Below are 13,495 nucleotides of genomic sequence, written 5' to 3'. Positions count from 1 at the left end.
ACCTAGCGGGCTTAGAGGAGGGTTAGGATAGAATCTAATTGCGTATTTCCTTATTCTGTTAACGTAGTATAGCTATTATAGTAGAGTCTTAAGCCTATTATTCTATTAATCTATAGACCTGTTGTATTAGCCTTTCTACTATATTAGGTTACACCTAGTTATTCTAAATATCTAGCGCGTCCATCTCTTATCACTATTATAGTATATTTAGAAGAAGATACTAAAATATTATAGACTAGCCTTAAGGGAAGAATATAATAAGCGTTGATAATAGTATTTAGTATCTTAAAGGAGAGATAAGCCCCCCACGCCTTTTTATAGGTGTCTAGTGTGTTCGCTTAGTAGTGGTGTTGGACTTGGTCCGTCTTGTGTTAGACCTAGGCTTAGGCATAAGCCCAAGTCCTTTACAGCTAGGTTATTATAGAGCACTTAGATAAGTGCTTAGAGGGTTACTCTTCCTTAATTAACAAGCTCTATATAGACTAGGGTAAGGATCCCTTAATCTACTATATTATTAACCTATATAAAAAGGTTCTAGATTGCTAATAACTTTAATACCTAATCTAATAAGTAGGCTTAGTACTAAGCTATTTTAAGTTTATACTGCTCGCTTGTTATATTAGATAGTATAATATCTGTTAGCATGTTAGGCTTAATAGGTTTATTCTTAAAGTAGTTTTTAGCATCCTAAGCCTTAGGGTCTACCTCTACCTATATCCCTTTAGTTAGGGCATAGTATCTAAATTAAATATACTAGGTAGGCTAGTTAGTTAATCTAGTAAGTAGGATATCCCCCTTTAGGATTTAGTTGCTTATAGTAGAAGAGTAATAAGTAAGCTTCTACTTAAGAAATAGTATAAAGAAAGAGTAAAGCTTGCTAGCTTAGTGTCTAAGTTAAATAATACGCTTAAATAGATAGGACGATCTTTAATAAGGTAGAGCGCGAACTAGGCTTATAACTATAGAAATTTAGATTACTAAGGTTAGGAATAATTTAGGAGATAGATTATTAGATTATATCTACTACGATCGTACTTATATATATAGAGCTTTAGCTACCCTTACTAGAAGGTGAATAATTAGTAAACCTTCCTTACTAGAGCTCCTACTTTTTATTAGGCACTTGGCAGTAAGCTGGCAGTTGATTAGATACTGGGTCATACAGGGGTATTAATCAGGATTGATCGGATCAAGATGCTCCGTGATCTGTTTGATATCCCTCCTGCAATAGTGGTGCTATAGGCCCTAAAAAGGTTTAGAGTTTAGCTCTATAGAACACTATTTGTTATTAAGATAGACGCTTAAACCTTAATTACTTAGCTTAATTAGTCCTTAAGCAAAATACTAGGAGGAGTAATAAATAGGTGGCTAGCTACTATTTTAGCATAGGACTTTAAAATTTAACATGTTCTAGGCAAGAAGAATGTGGTTGCAGATGCTCTATTACAATATCTAAAAGAGGATAGATAGGAACCCCCTAATAAAACTAAAGACAACATTAAAGACTTTATTAAGTATATAATTGCTAATATTAAGTTATATAATCTAATAAAGGATAAAGTGCTACATCCTAAATATAGCGCTAAATTAGAAGGAATTGCCTAGTTTCTAGTTAGGTTTAAAATCCTAGACGTTCTATAGAAGGAGTTAAGGGTATAGAAGAAACAAGCATTAAACTTCTTTATAAGAGATAGGTTCCTCTTCTACAAGATATCTTAAAATATAGTAGTAAGATAAGTAGTTAATAATAAAGATATTAGGATTGCTGCTATATAGGAAATATATTACCTTATTAGTTATTATAGGGTAAATACTATCTACTTAATAATAGCTTAGTAATATTAGTAGGAAAGGATATATAAGATAGTAAGGCTTACTCTACGCGTGTGTTATAAGTGTTATAAAAGAAGTAGTAAGAAGAAGGTTAATATGCTTACTAACACCTACTCCTATGCGCTATAGGAGATAGTAGCTATTAACGTAGTCTACATGCCTTATAATTCTAGAAAACAATTCCTAGTAATAGCCTAGGACTATTTAAGCAGGTGGCCTAAAGTACAAGTATTACTAAATAATAGATTAAAAACTATTGCTAAATTTATATATAAAGATATCCTATATAGATAGAGTATAGCGTAAAGGATTATAGTTAATAGGGGGCCTAACTTCTAAAAAGTTATTTATAATTTAGCTACTATCTATAGTATATATAGGGTTTAGATCTCTAGCTATAACCCTTAGGCTAATAGAAAAATTAAAGGAGGGTATAAACTAATTATTAACGCACTTGCAAAGCTCTAGGGGAGCTAGGTCTCTAATCTACTAATAGTACTCCTAGCTAACTAAATATCTATTTAAGAAAATACTAGATACTCTATATACTAGCTAGTTACTAGTTAGAACCTAGTACTCCTAATTAAACTAGCTCTTCTAATATAGTAGACGCTTCCCTTTAGGCAGATAATAGATAGGGCTTAGCTACTAGTAGTAAGGGCTACCTAAGTTAACCTAAGAGATTAGTTTCTTAAAGATGTAGTATTAAGGATTAAGAGGCTGCGCTTATAGAAGAAAGAATATTAGGATAACTATAAGGAAATTTAAAGAGAGGAAATTAGCCCTAGCTTATTAGTACTACTGTGGGATTTGGTCCGCTAGATAGATATATCTAGAGATAGGAAACTTAGTAACAAATAGCTAGGTCTATACCTAGTAGCGTAGAGCTTTCTAGAGTTAGGGACGTATTAGCTAAAAGATCTAGATAGAACTAAGTTCACATATATAACGCTAGGCTAGAGAATAAAGATCTTCTACTAGAGAAGCTAGGATAAGGTAAACTAGGAAGACTAAGGGCTTATAAAGTTATAAGATAGGTTACTATAGGAAAATAGGCATATCTTCTAAGCGCTACCTACGTAGTTTAATAAGTTAGGTATAGAGGGAAGAGAAGAAAATAAGGAAGTTAAATTAGAGAATTAGGACTAGGAAATCCTATAACTAGATATAGGCAGTCCTACTCTTAAGATTAGGCCTAGGACACTCTTAGACAAAGAATAAGTAGAATACTAATATTTTAATATCTTAGATTCTAGTAATAGTAATTAAGAGGAGGATAATTAATAATTAAGAGTTAATAGTATTAATACTTTAGTGTTAAAACTTAGGAAAATATGCGCTATAGGACAGGCGTAAGGTTAGTAGGGGGAAGGTAGGAAGCGCGCTAGTCCTAAATAGGTATCTAAAGGGTGCGCTAATTTAACCCTTTAGATATACAACACTCTAATTAGCTACACTAACTACCTACCTACGCGTAGATAAGCAATTATAATAAGGACAATAAGAAAGTAAAAGTAGAAGGGCAATAAATAAGTAAAGGTAGAAGGATATTAAATAAGTAAAGGTAGAATAAAGTAAAGGTAGGAGAATAATAGGAAGGCGTAAGTATAATAGGAAGGCACGCGTGTTCCTATATATAATCTACCTATACTACTACTACTATAATAAACTATACTAAAAACTTTAGATATCTAATAAAACTATAAATATCTAATAAAGCTACTACTAGAAGATCCTAAACAAAATAACAAGCCCTAAATAGTTATTAGAAGTCTAGAAAGGAAAATAGCTAGTAGTTAAGCTAAGTTTACTAGGATCCCTAATATTAACAGGTTCCCTATAGTCCCTAAGGTTAAGCCCACAACCTAGAGGGTTATAGCTACAGCCTATAACACCTAGAAGTTTTACACTAGACTATTAGCATATATTATAATAGAGGAGTCTTTTAGCTATTAAAAAGTTAGACTTAGTTTAGCCTAAAGAGTTTAACACGCGGACCTAGGTACTTTACAAAGGTATCCCTCTTCTATAGAAAGGAGGTGTAACTATAGGTAGCTAGATTAATAAGATGCGTGTAAGCACTATTATATAATAGAGGAATATTATAGATAACTTTATAGGAGCACTAGGGGAGCACTTTAATAAAACTTTAGGATTAATAATAGTAGTAGGGAGCTTTATAAAGTCTAGCCTAGCACTTATATAGTTATATAGTAGTGTAGCTAATTTTAGGTTATAGTACCTATTTATAAAGGAAGCGCGTAATATATATAAGAAGTGACTTAATAAAATACGCTTAGTAATATAGTATATCTACGCTAATTATACTAAATTTAGTTAGAAATACCTAAGCTAATTTACCCTATAAGTTAGTTAGACACACTAAGGATATATAGACGTAAGGTACCTCCTACATTACGTAGGTCTAGACTAGGTAGCTAGCTTCCTAAACTTAGAGGTATACTATAGAATACAGGGGCAAAACTAGTTAAAAGATAATTTTATTAATATTACTAACTAGCATAGGGTTTAGGTTATAATTGCTAAGCTAATAGGAAAGGTAGATACTATTTTAAAGGCTAAGGAGGAACTAGAGGACTATTTCTTATAATATATTAGGGTAATTATTTATTACTATATAATAGGCCTATATACCCTACCTAGACTAACGCTTAAAGGTATAAGTAACCTACGCAACTTTAATATACGCTATAGAGAGGAGGATAGTGCTTATACTAGGATTTAGCGCCTAGTGCTGTAATAGTATAGGAAGTTAGAGAACTAGGTAGGGGTGCTACTTAGTATAATCCCCCCTAGTAAATAGATATAGAAAGAGGGTATAAGGCTATTAATAAACTATAGGATACTAGTACTAAAAGAAATTAAAGATATTCTAGCTAGCTCTCTACAAGGAAGCAGAGAAGTAGCTAAAAAGAAAGTGGAGGAGGAGAGGGTAACATAAGAGATTAAGAATCTAGGTTGTAACTAGCTACCTAGGACTATATCCTACGCTAGACGCGCCTAGACTATACTACTAGATAGGAGTGTAGTCTAGAATAGAGGACTATTAAGGTTAGGAAGTATAGTAAGGGAGTTATAGAGTTATAAGAAGAGGATAGAGGATATACTAGATACTACCCTAAGAGAAATTAAATTAGCTGCCTATATCTTAGAGGAAGAATCCTTAGCAGAATTACCTATATAAAGGATAATAAGAGCCTAAGGAAGATATACTACCTAGCTCTTAAAAAGGATAGGAGAGAATATTTACTAGGAGTTTAGAATTATTAGCTAATATATAGTAGTAGGCCTATAACTATAGGATACTAATATAGAGGTAATAAATAAATTACGTAACTCTTTACCTAGACTACTTAAGGAACTTAATAAGACTCTAGACACTAAGATAATAATACTAGAAGAAGAGGGTATTACTAAAGATAAGTATACTATAGTTAAGAATAAAGCGCCCTATTAGTGCAAAAACTAACGCTCTGCATTATAATTAATTGCTACTAGGATTAGGAGTAGCGTACTTAATAACACTAAGTAAAGGAAGCTAGTTAAAGTATAGTACTATAAAGTCACTAATTCTAGCACTATCTAGGATACTAAGGGGAGGATAGTGTAGGATTTAAATTAGGTATGCTTTAGCTACTTAAAGTTTATTACTAGTAAGATAGGGCTCTATACTTAGACTCTAAACGTGGAGGCAAGTAATAGATAGCTAAACGTGCTATACTATAAGCCTAGAGAATAGGGAAATTTGCAAGCTAACCTAGTTACTATAGTAGCTTTTACTAAGCTATTTAACTAAGATTATATTTCTAAGGATTTACAAGCTTATTACTACTAGCTAAAGAAGATAGCACTAATAATTAACTAGGCCTAACTATAATAGGTAATAAGATTTAAGTAGAGTTACTAAGGCTTCTTATAGAAAGGAAGTATAACCCTAGACACCTTTACCTAGATCTATAAAGACCTAGAACTAGTAAGGATAGTAGATAAGTGCTTTAAGATATATAAATAGTACTTAAGGGAGATAAAGTAGGTAGCTAATTTAGGGTAGTATAGGACTATATACTACTTTATTATTTAATAGCTAGTATAAGGGGATATAGGATACTAGCTTTAATACGCTATAATCTAGGAAACTATAAACCTAATCTTATACCTATACTATACTAAGTACGCCTAGGTAGGAGACTAGATATTCTTTTATTACGTGGACGTAAACCTTTCTAAGGCAGCGTAGTTAGGATAAGGGCTTAAGATAATCTAAGGCTTAGTTTCTTTTAATAATAAGGACTAAGATAACTATACTAAGCTCCTAATTAGATTTAAAGAAGTATAGAAGAATTAGGTAAATTAGATAGATAAGGGGTTAAGGAGGAACAAGAGGGCCTATATCTAGGTATAGGAAGATAGGGTGCACTAGCCTAAAGAGCTAAGGGAGAAGTGCCCTATAGTAAGATAGGAGAAGGAAATCTATTAAAAAGGATAGGTAAGGATTATAAGCCTAGTAATACTATATAGATCTACTAGACCTACTACTTAAATATAGCGTATAGTTCTACTATAGTATATAAAAGTGTAGGATAATATAATAATAATAGAGGTGCTAGAGATAGGGATATATATAGAGATTGCACTAGCCTACCTATAGATAAGTATAGCCCTAAAGACTCTATTAGGGCACCTAGTTAAATATAGTAAAGTCTAATAGTAATTTCCTAGAGATATCTAGGCTACCTATCTAACCTAGGTCTTAAAGGCAATTATATATTATATTTAATAGGATAACCCTTTAGTAAAGGTAGAGATCTAGAAGTACCTAATAGGAGATTTAAATAGAGAAAGGATAGGAGCATAGATTAGGAAGAGTTAGGTTAAGATAGTAAAGGAGTTAAAGAAGAATTAGGCTATCTGCGTTAAGAATAAGAAGCTTGTATTTAGTAAGGATAAGGAAGCTAGTGTACTAGACTAATCCTATTTTAGTATAAAGGGGGTACAGCCTACTAAGGTAGGAGAGTAGTAGAGGTATAATAGATAGATTAAGCAATTAGAGACTCTAGATACTATTAAAAAGCATCTAGGAGCTATTAAAGAGGAACAAAAGGCAGAGGGATCTAGGCGCCTAGGGCTAGGCTATGCAGGGAGCCTAGTAAGGGCGTAGAGGAGAACTGTCTTGTTAAGTTTAGGTTTAAGATTAGAGACCCTAGATACTCCTACTCCCTCACCTAAAGCTTAACAAGCTAGGAACTAGGGTTGCAGACCTAGAGGAGGAGAGTAAGGGCTAAGCTTAATAGGGCCAAGCTTAAAGGAGGGGAAGGTTTGTGCCGTGGTATAGGATATATAGGAGAAAAATAAGGCTTAGCCTAAAAAGTTACGTAGATTAAATAGTATAAAGGTATAAAGGATTAGAGGATAGGATAAGGATAAATTAGAGTAACGTTACTTTAACTCTATAATATTATCTTTTCACTTATGTTTCTGCATTAAACCTATATCCTCTGCCATGGGATTACTACTATTAAACCTTGCCCCTCCTACTTCTCCTTGTTTAAATGGGTTACTCTCCCTAACGGTTTAATAGTAGAAGAGTAATAAGTAAGCTTCTGCTTAAGAAATAGTATAAAAGAAAAAGTAAAGCTTGCTAGCTTAGTGTCTAAGTTAAATAATACGCTTCAATAGATAGGATAATCTTTTAATACGGTAAAGCGCGAACTACGCTTATAACTATAGAAATTTAGATTACTAAGGTTAGGAATAATTTAGGAGATAGATTATTAGATTATATCTACTACGATCGTACTTATATATATAGAGCTTTAGCTACCCTTACTAGAAGGTAAATAATTAGTAAACCTTCCTTACTAGAGCTCCTGCTTTTTATTAGGCACTTAGCAGTAAGCTAGCAGTTAATTAGATAGTGGGTTATACAGGGGTATTAATTAGGATTAATTGGATCAAGATGCTCCGTGATCCAGTTGATATCCCTCCTGCAATAGTAGGACTTTGTATTTATAGGTACTATATCTAGTGTAGAAAGTAGTGTACTCCTCTAAGTTAGGGTCTATTTAGATCTTATTAAAGATAGCATAAATATCTAGCTTTATAAAGATTTTAGCTTTAGCTAGCTAGGATAATAGATTATCTATATAGGGTATTAGATACGCGTCCTTTTATATTAAGCTATTAAGCTTATAGTAATCTACACAGATCCTAAGGCCTCTATTTAGCTTCTTAATATATAGGATAGGAGAGGCAAATAGGCTCTAACTAGTCTTAATAAAACCTTTCTATAGGTGCTCTTGTATATATTCCTTAGTAGCCTAGAGTTCCTTAGTATTTTAATAATAGAGGGGACTCTAGTAGTTTAGAAGGGGTTCCTCTAGGACTATCTTATAGTTATAAGGCTAGTAGATTAGAAGTTTGTTAGCCTTAGCCTTATTAAAGACGTCCTAATAGGAGTTATAGTTAGATAGGAGCTTCTAATCTAATAAGCTATAGTTAAGAGTATCCTATTTAGATAAGGTTTAGATCCTACGCTTAATCTTATATAGGCTAGTAGTACAGAATTTATTAGAAGATTTTTTTATATTAAAATAGAAAGTATTAGTAGAAATAGTAGCAATTTAAAATTTTGCAGGTAGGGTAATAGTTAGTAATTAGACTAGGGTAGGTAGTATAGTAGGTTTAATAGCAGCCCTATAGGTAGCTAGAATTTTAAGTATACTACGTATCCTATTAATTAAACTAGGACTATTTTAGTTCTAGTTCTCCTCTTAATTCTAAAGGGCGTCTCTTTACAAGATATTATAGGTAACTAGAGTAGATAGCACTTGCTAGTAGAGTTGTACTAGAATAGGAGGTGCGGGGTTATAGGTTAGAGGATATTTCTCTAGCTAGATTAGTTAAGATTTATCTCTATTAATTAGGATTTAGAACTATTTTAGCTAGTATTATCTAATAATATAATCCTAAGAACCTAAGTCTACTATTATAAAGGGGTAGTTATAAACCTTTTAGCTACTAACTATTATATAAAGCTTAATATAGTAGGTAACTAGGGAGGTAATCTAATTCTAGAACCCTTTAATAGTAAGCTTATATAGTAGCTTTTAGATAGGTACCCTAAGTATAGAAGAGATATTATAAGTAATTTTTAAATTAAGAAATAAGTAACCTTAGGCCCTAGTATCTACTAAAGCGTTTAGGTAAATACTAGATCTATTAAGGTATAGGGTTATACGTGTAAGTAAATAGGAACTAATAAATAATTTAGTTAAGGAAAGGTTAGATAAGTTATATTAAGTTAGGCCTAGGAAGGAGGATCCTCCTAGGTATTATTATTTCCTATCTAGTAGCTATCTAAATTAGTTAATTTAGCAGTTTCTTCTTCCTTAGAATTCTTAAGAACCTACTCTACGTCTATAGCCTAAATCCTAGGGGGTTTAGGGTAGTTACTAGAGAAGTGCCTAGGCTTTCTATAATTATAGCAAGTTCCTAGGGTTCCTATTATAGTAGCGCTAGGAGTAGCTAGCGTAGTAGATAGGGGTTAATTATTTTAAGGGGTAGTGCCTTATTATTGCAAGTAGGGTATATAAGGTTTAGCTATTAAAGGTCTATTATAGGGTTTCTAATTAGCGTCTAAATAGGACTAGTTTCTAGAGTATTTAAAGGGGGTTAGTCCTTTTCTAGATAATAAAGTAGTCTAAGTAAGAGTAGATAAGGTAGGGTATAGGTAGTGTTCTATATTAAAAGTAGTAAGATAATCTACTATAGTCTTAAAGTTATTGTGCTAATTTTATTTAAAAGCAAGGTTTAGTATCCTTAGGGAAGGTATAATCTTTATCTAGAGCTAGTAATACTACTCTAATTAGGGTACTTCTCCTCTAATAGTAAGACTCTAGAATTTTAATTTAAAAGTAGGGAATATTTTTATATTACTTATATATAAGTAGTTAAATATAGTCTAACTCTTAGCTATCTTATTTTTTATAATAAAGTAGGTTTAAAGGAGAGTAATTATTTTATTAGCTTTTTATAACTAAAGACTTAGGGAGTTAGATAAGTAATATAGCTTTAAGTACTCGCTTACTAGTCCTAAGTAGTATCCCTACACTAATGCTATCTAGGCTCTAGAAAAGGGGTAGTAATTAGCGTTAATCTCTAGCCTATCCTAAATAGACGCTTACTATTATCTAAAAGTAGGATTAGCACTATTACTAAGGATAGAGATATTTAGCATCTTTTTAGATTATCTCTTAGCTTTTATAGTATATACTATAGGGTTTAATATAGAAGCTAAAGATAAGCTAGGTTAGGTAGTACCCTATATCTCCTTATAGAGAGAGGTGTTATATTACTAATTAGTAAGTTACTTTACTTATTCCTCTAACCTCTCCTTTTTAGATAGGGTTAATATATATTTATCTTTAAGGGAGGTGTTACTTTAAGATTTCCTAGTAGTATAAGGTACCTCTAGAGATAGGTACGAAGTAGGTCCTTCTAGGAGGGCGTTTTTAATTAAGTTATCCTTATCTAATTTTTTCTATTAGTAAATAGGCTTTTAAAGGTAGCTAAACTAGATACCCTTCTTTAACCTTTATCTAATATTTTATAGTTAATAAGAATAATAAATCTTTTCTTTTTAGGGGGGTTTAGTTATAGAAGGATATTAGCTTTGCCTTTAATTCCTCTAGGCTTTTAGTAGTCTCTAGGTCTCTACCTTAACGCAATCTAACGCGATTTTTCTAAAGGTAATCTAGCACTACCTATAGGTCTAGAAGTCTAAGCCTATAGGCTTTAGTTATTAGAAGTTCTAATAGCTATTCTAACTATTAAGTTGTAGGGTTAGATAGCTACTAGAACTAAATTAGTAGCTTAAAATAATAATAAATGCGATATTCTTAAATACTATTACTAGCTAGGATAATATTCTTCTTATAAGATAATAATATAGGTAGGTAGGGCATATAAAAGGTATCCTATATAACTTAAAGGTATATAGGAGTGCGCGTCTATATAGAAAAGGATAAGATTCCTACACCTATAGGTCTTATATAAAAGAATAAGAAGAACATGCCTATCCTAATATAGCCAAGCTGCTCTCTATATATATTTGTAAGTTGGGCCTTTATTAGGCCTAATTTGGCATAGAATAATAGGTAAGCAATTCTGCCTTATTGTTACAAGGGTTAGGTAGCGGTTAGCCTAATAAGGACTAAAGGTTAACGCTAAGTAGCCTCTACTATACTAGTATCTATAGGTAGGTTATATAGCCTAGCTATAAATATAGAGGGACTTAAGGTACTATATATTACTAGTTAGTGCTAGGTAAACTTAGTGTCCTATATATTCTATTTAGTTATTTTAGTAGGTCTATAGGAGGCTATAGTAGTTAAAGTAAAAACTAGAGTCTAGTCTTCTATAGAGTTTAAACTAATCTACACTTAAGGTAAGTAGTAATTTAGGAGGTATAGAGGAGAAAGAAAAATTATATGTTCGAATATAGAAATCTTTTTTTAGAAGTACACTACGCTATAATAGAAACTATAGTATTCATATTTATAATATAAGTATTACTACTACCTCCGTTATTTAGATAGTAAGTACTAGTACTTATTAGTACTAATATAGCTACTTTAGGTAAGTAGTATAAGCTTATAGTAGTATTTATATATTTTATATAGAAAAATAGGACTAGGCTTATTATAACTTCTTTATTCTATCCTATAGTATAAGTCTATTAATGCTCTATTTATTAAGAGCTTAGTTAGCTAATTAATAGTAGCACTATTCTTAGTAGGCAACTAATTATTATTATAAGCTTTAGCTACTAAGTAATATAGATAATAGAGATAGGGCATAGGGCACGTGTAGATAGTTGTGCATTATTTATTCTAAGTCTACCCCTAGTATCTATCCTTTATAGTAGATATATATAGGGGGAGCTGCGCCAGCCTTAGCGGCTGGCGCCACTTAGGGCAGCGCCGACCCTTCGCTAGGCTAGCGCGGCTTGCCAAAATGCAACCACATTAGGTTAGAATAGCAGCAGTCTATAAGTATCTTAACAGTAATCGTCCGTCAAAAATTAGACGATGTTAAAGCTGTTCTTGAGAATTTATAAGTACAAGTCGATGTCTAGCAAGCCTATCGCACCTGGCTTCTTAACAGCCACCTCTCTAGAGGCGAGCCACTATTAATTTTCAAGTCCACAAGTCACTTACTGTGTCTTGCTCTACTACTACTAGCCAAAATATTGCTCGCCTTGCAAGCAAATAGGCCTGCAATACGCGTAATTATTCCTCTCGCAAATAATTAGCTTAGCTAGGTATGCAATACCGCGACAGCCAGACACGGCAAATGTTATGGACTGGCCTTAAGGGAAGAATGCAATAAGCGTTAATAATAGTATTTAGTATCTTAAAGGAGAGATAAGCCCTCCACGCCTTTTTATAGGTGTCTAGTGTGTTTGCTTAGTAGTAGTGTTAGACTTGGTCCATCTTGTGTTAGACCTAGGCTTAGGTATAAGCCTAAGTCCTTTATATACCCCTAACCTTCCCCTATAAACTATCGTGAAATTATCTTTCTAGGAGTCTAGGGTTATGTCTTTGTCCTCTATAATCTATATTTAGCTTTATTACTATATTTTTTAGTTTTGTTATTATATCTTTGTATTCCTTCCTAATTTATAACAGGCCTGTATATTAAGTAGTACGCGCGCATGGCGTCTATACGCTTATTTTAGCACCCTACTATAAAAGTTCTAACACAGCTGTCCTACCCTACTATAAATTTCCTAAACTTACTTTATTATACAACAGATTTTCCCTACTAATTAGCCCCTTCTCTAATCTTTTTCTATTAATCCTGCCTATCTAGTCCCTATTATATCTTTATCTGTAGCTGCTAGTGCTAGTAGTAGGGATCTACTATAAGGTAGTTAGACCCCGCGCTAGGCCTACTAAGACAAGGTGCGTACTTCTAATGTTCTCCCTATATTTCCTGCACTAACTTTTTATTTAGCACACATCTCCCTAAACCTAGTTACTTAGTAGCTTTATTATTTCTAGTAACTTAGATAATAAGGAATATAATAGTAGCTTTATAAAGCTACTTCCCTGTAATTAGTGTATTAACTAGCTTTGTCTCTTTAGTAAGTGTGACTATTAGGAGGGTAGTAGTAAGTTCCCCTTAATTCTTATTTTCTTTGTAGCAAGTTCTAACTATATCTAGGGCGCTTGTGCAAGTCCTGCTATTATAGCTATAAGACTTATACTTAGTTAGAAGCTATCCTTACTAACAATCCTAATGTTCGCCAAGCCCTCTATAACTAGCTTTAGTTTTATTATAGTTACTAGGAGGATTGCCTTTATATTGCAAAGAAGGGGACCCTTAGCACTTTTATAGGGAAACCTACTAAAGGCACCTATTACTAGTTTATGCTATAGTTCTACTAGCTCTACTATTATTTTAAGGATCTTATATTAAGGGCTTAAACTAATAACGCTATTGCTCTACTCGCCCCTACTGCTTACTTACGCGCCTATAATTAGTATTAGCTTAGTGCTATTATTCTATCTACTACTAGTACTCTAGTATTTCCTCTTTAGTCTACTATTATACCTTTACGTGGTAGTTATAGCAATAA

The sequence above is a fragment of the Plenodomus lingam genome (assembly GCF_022343315.1).
Source record: "Plenodomus lingam strain CAN1 chromosome Unknown contig_22, whole genome shotgun sequence".
NCBI lineage: Eukaryota > Fungi > Ascomycota > Dothideomycetes > Pleosporales > Leptosphaeriaceae > Plenodomus > Plenodomus lingam.
Note: the sequence above shows the minus strand (reverse complement) of the source record.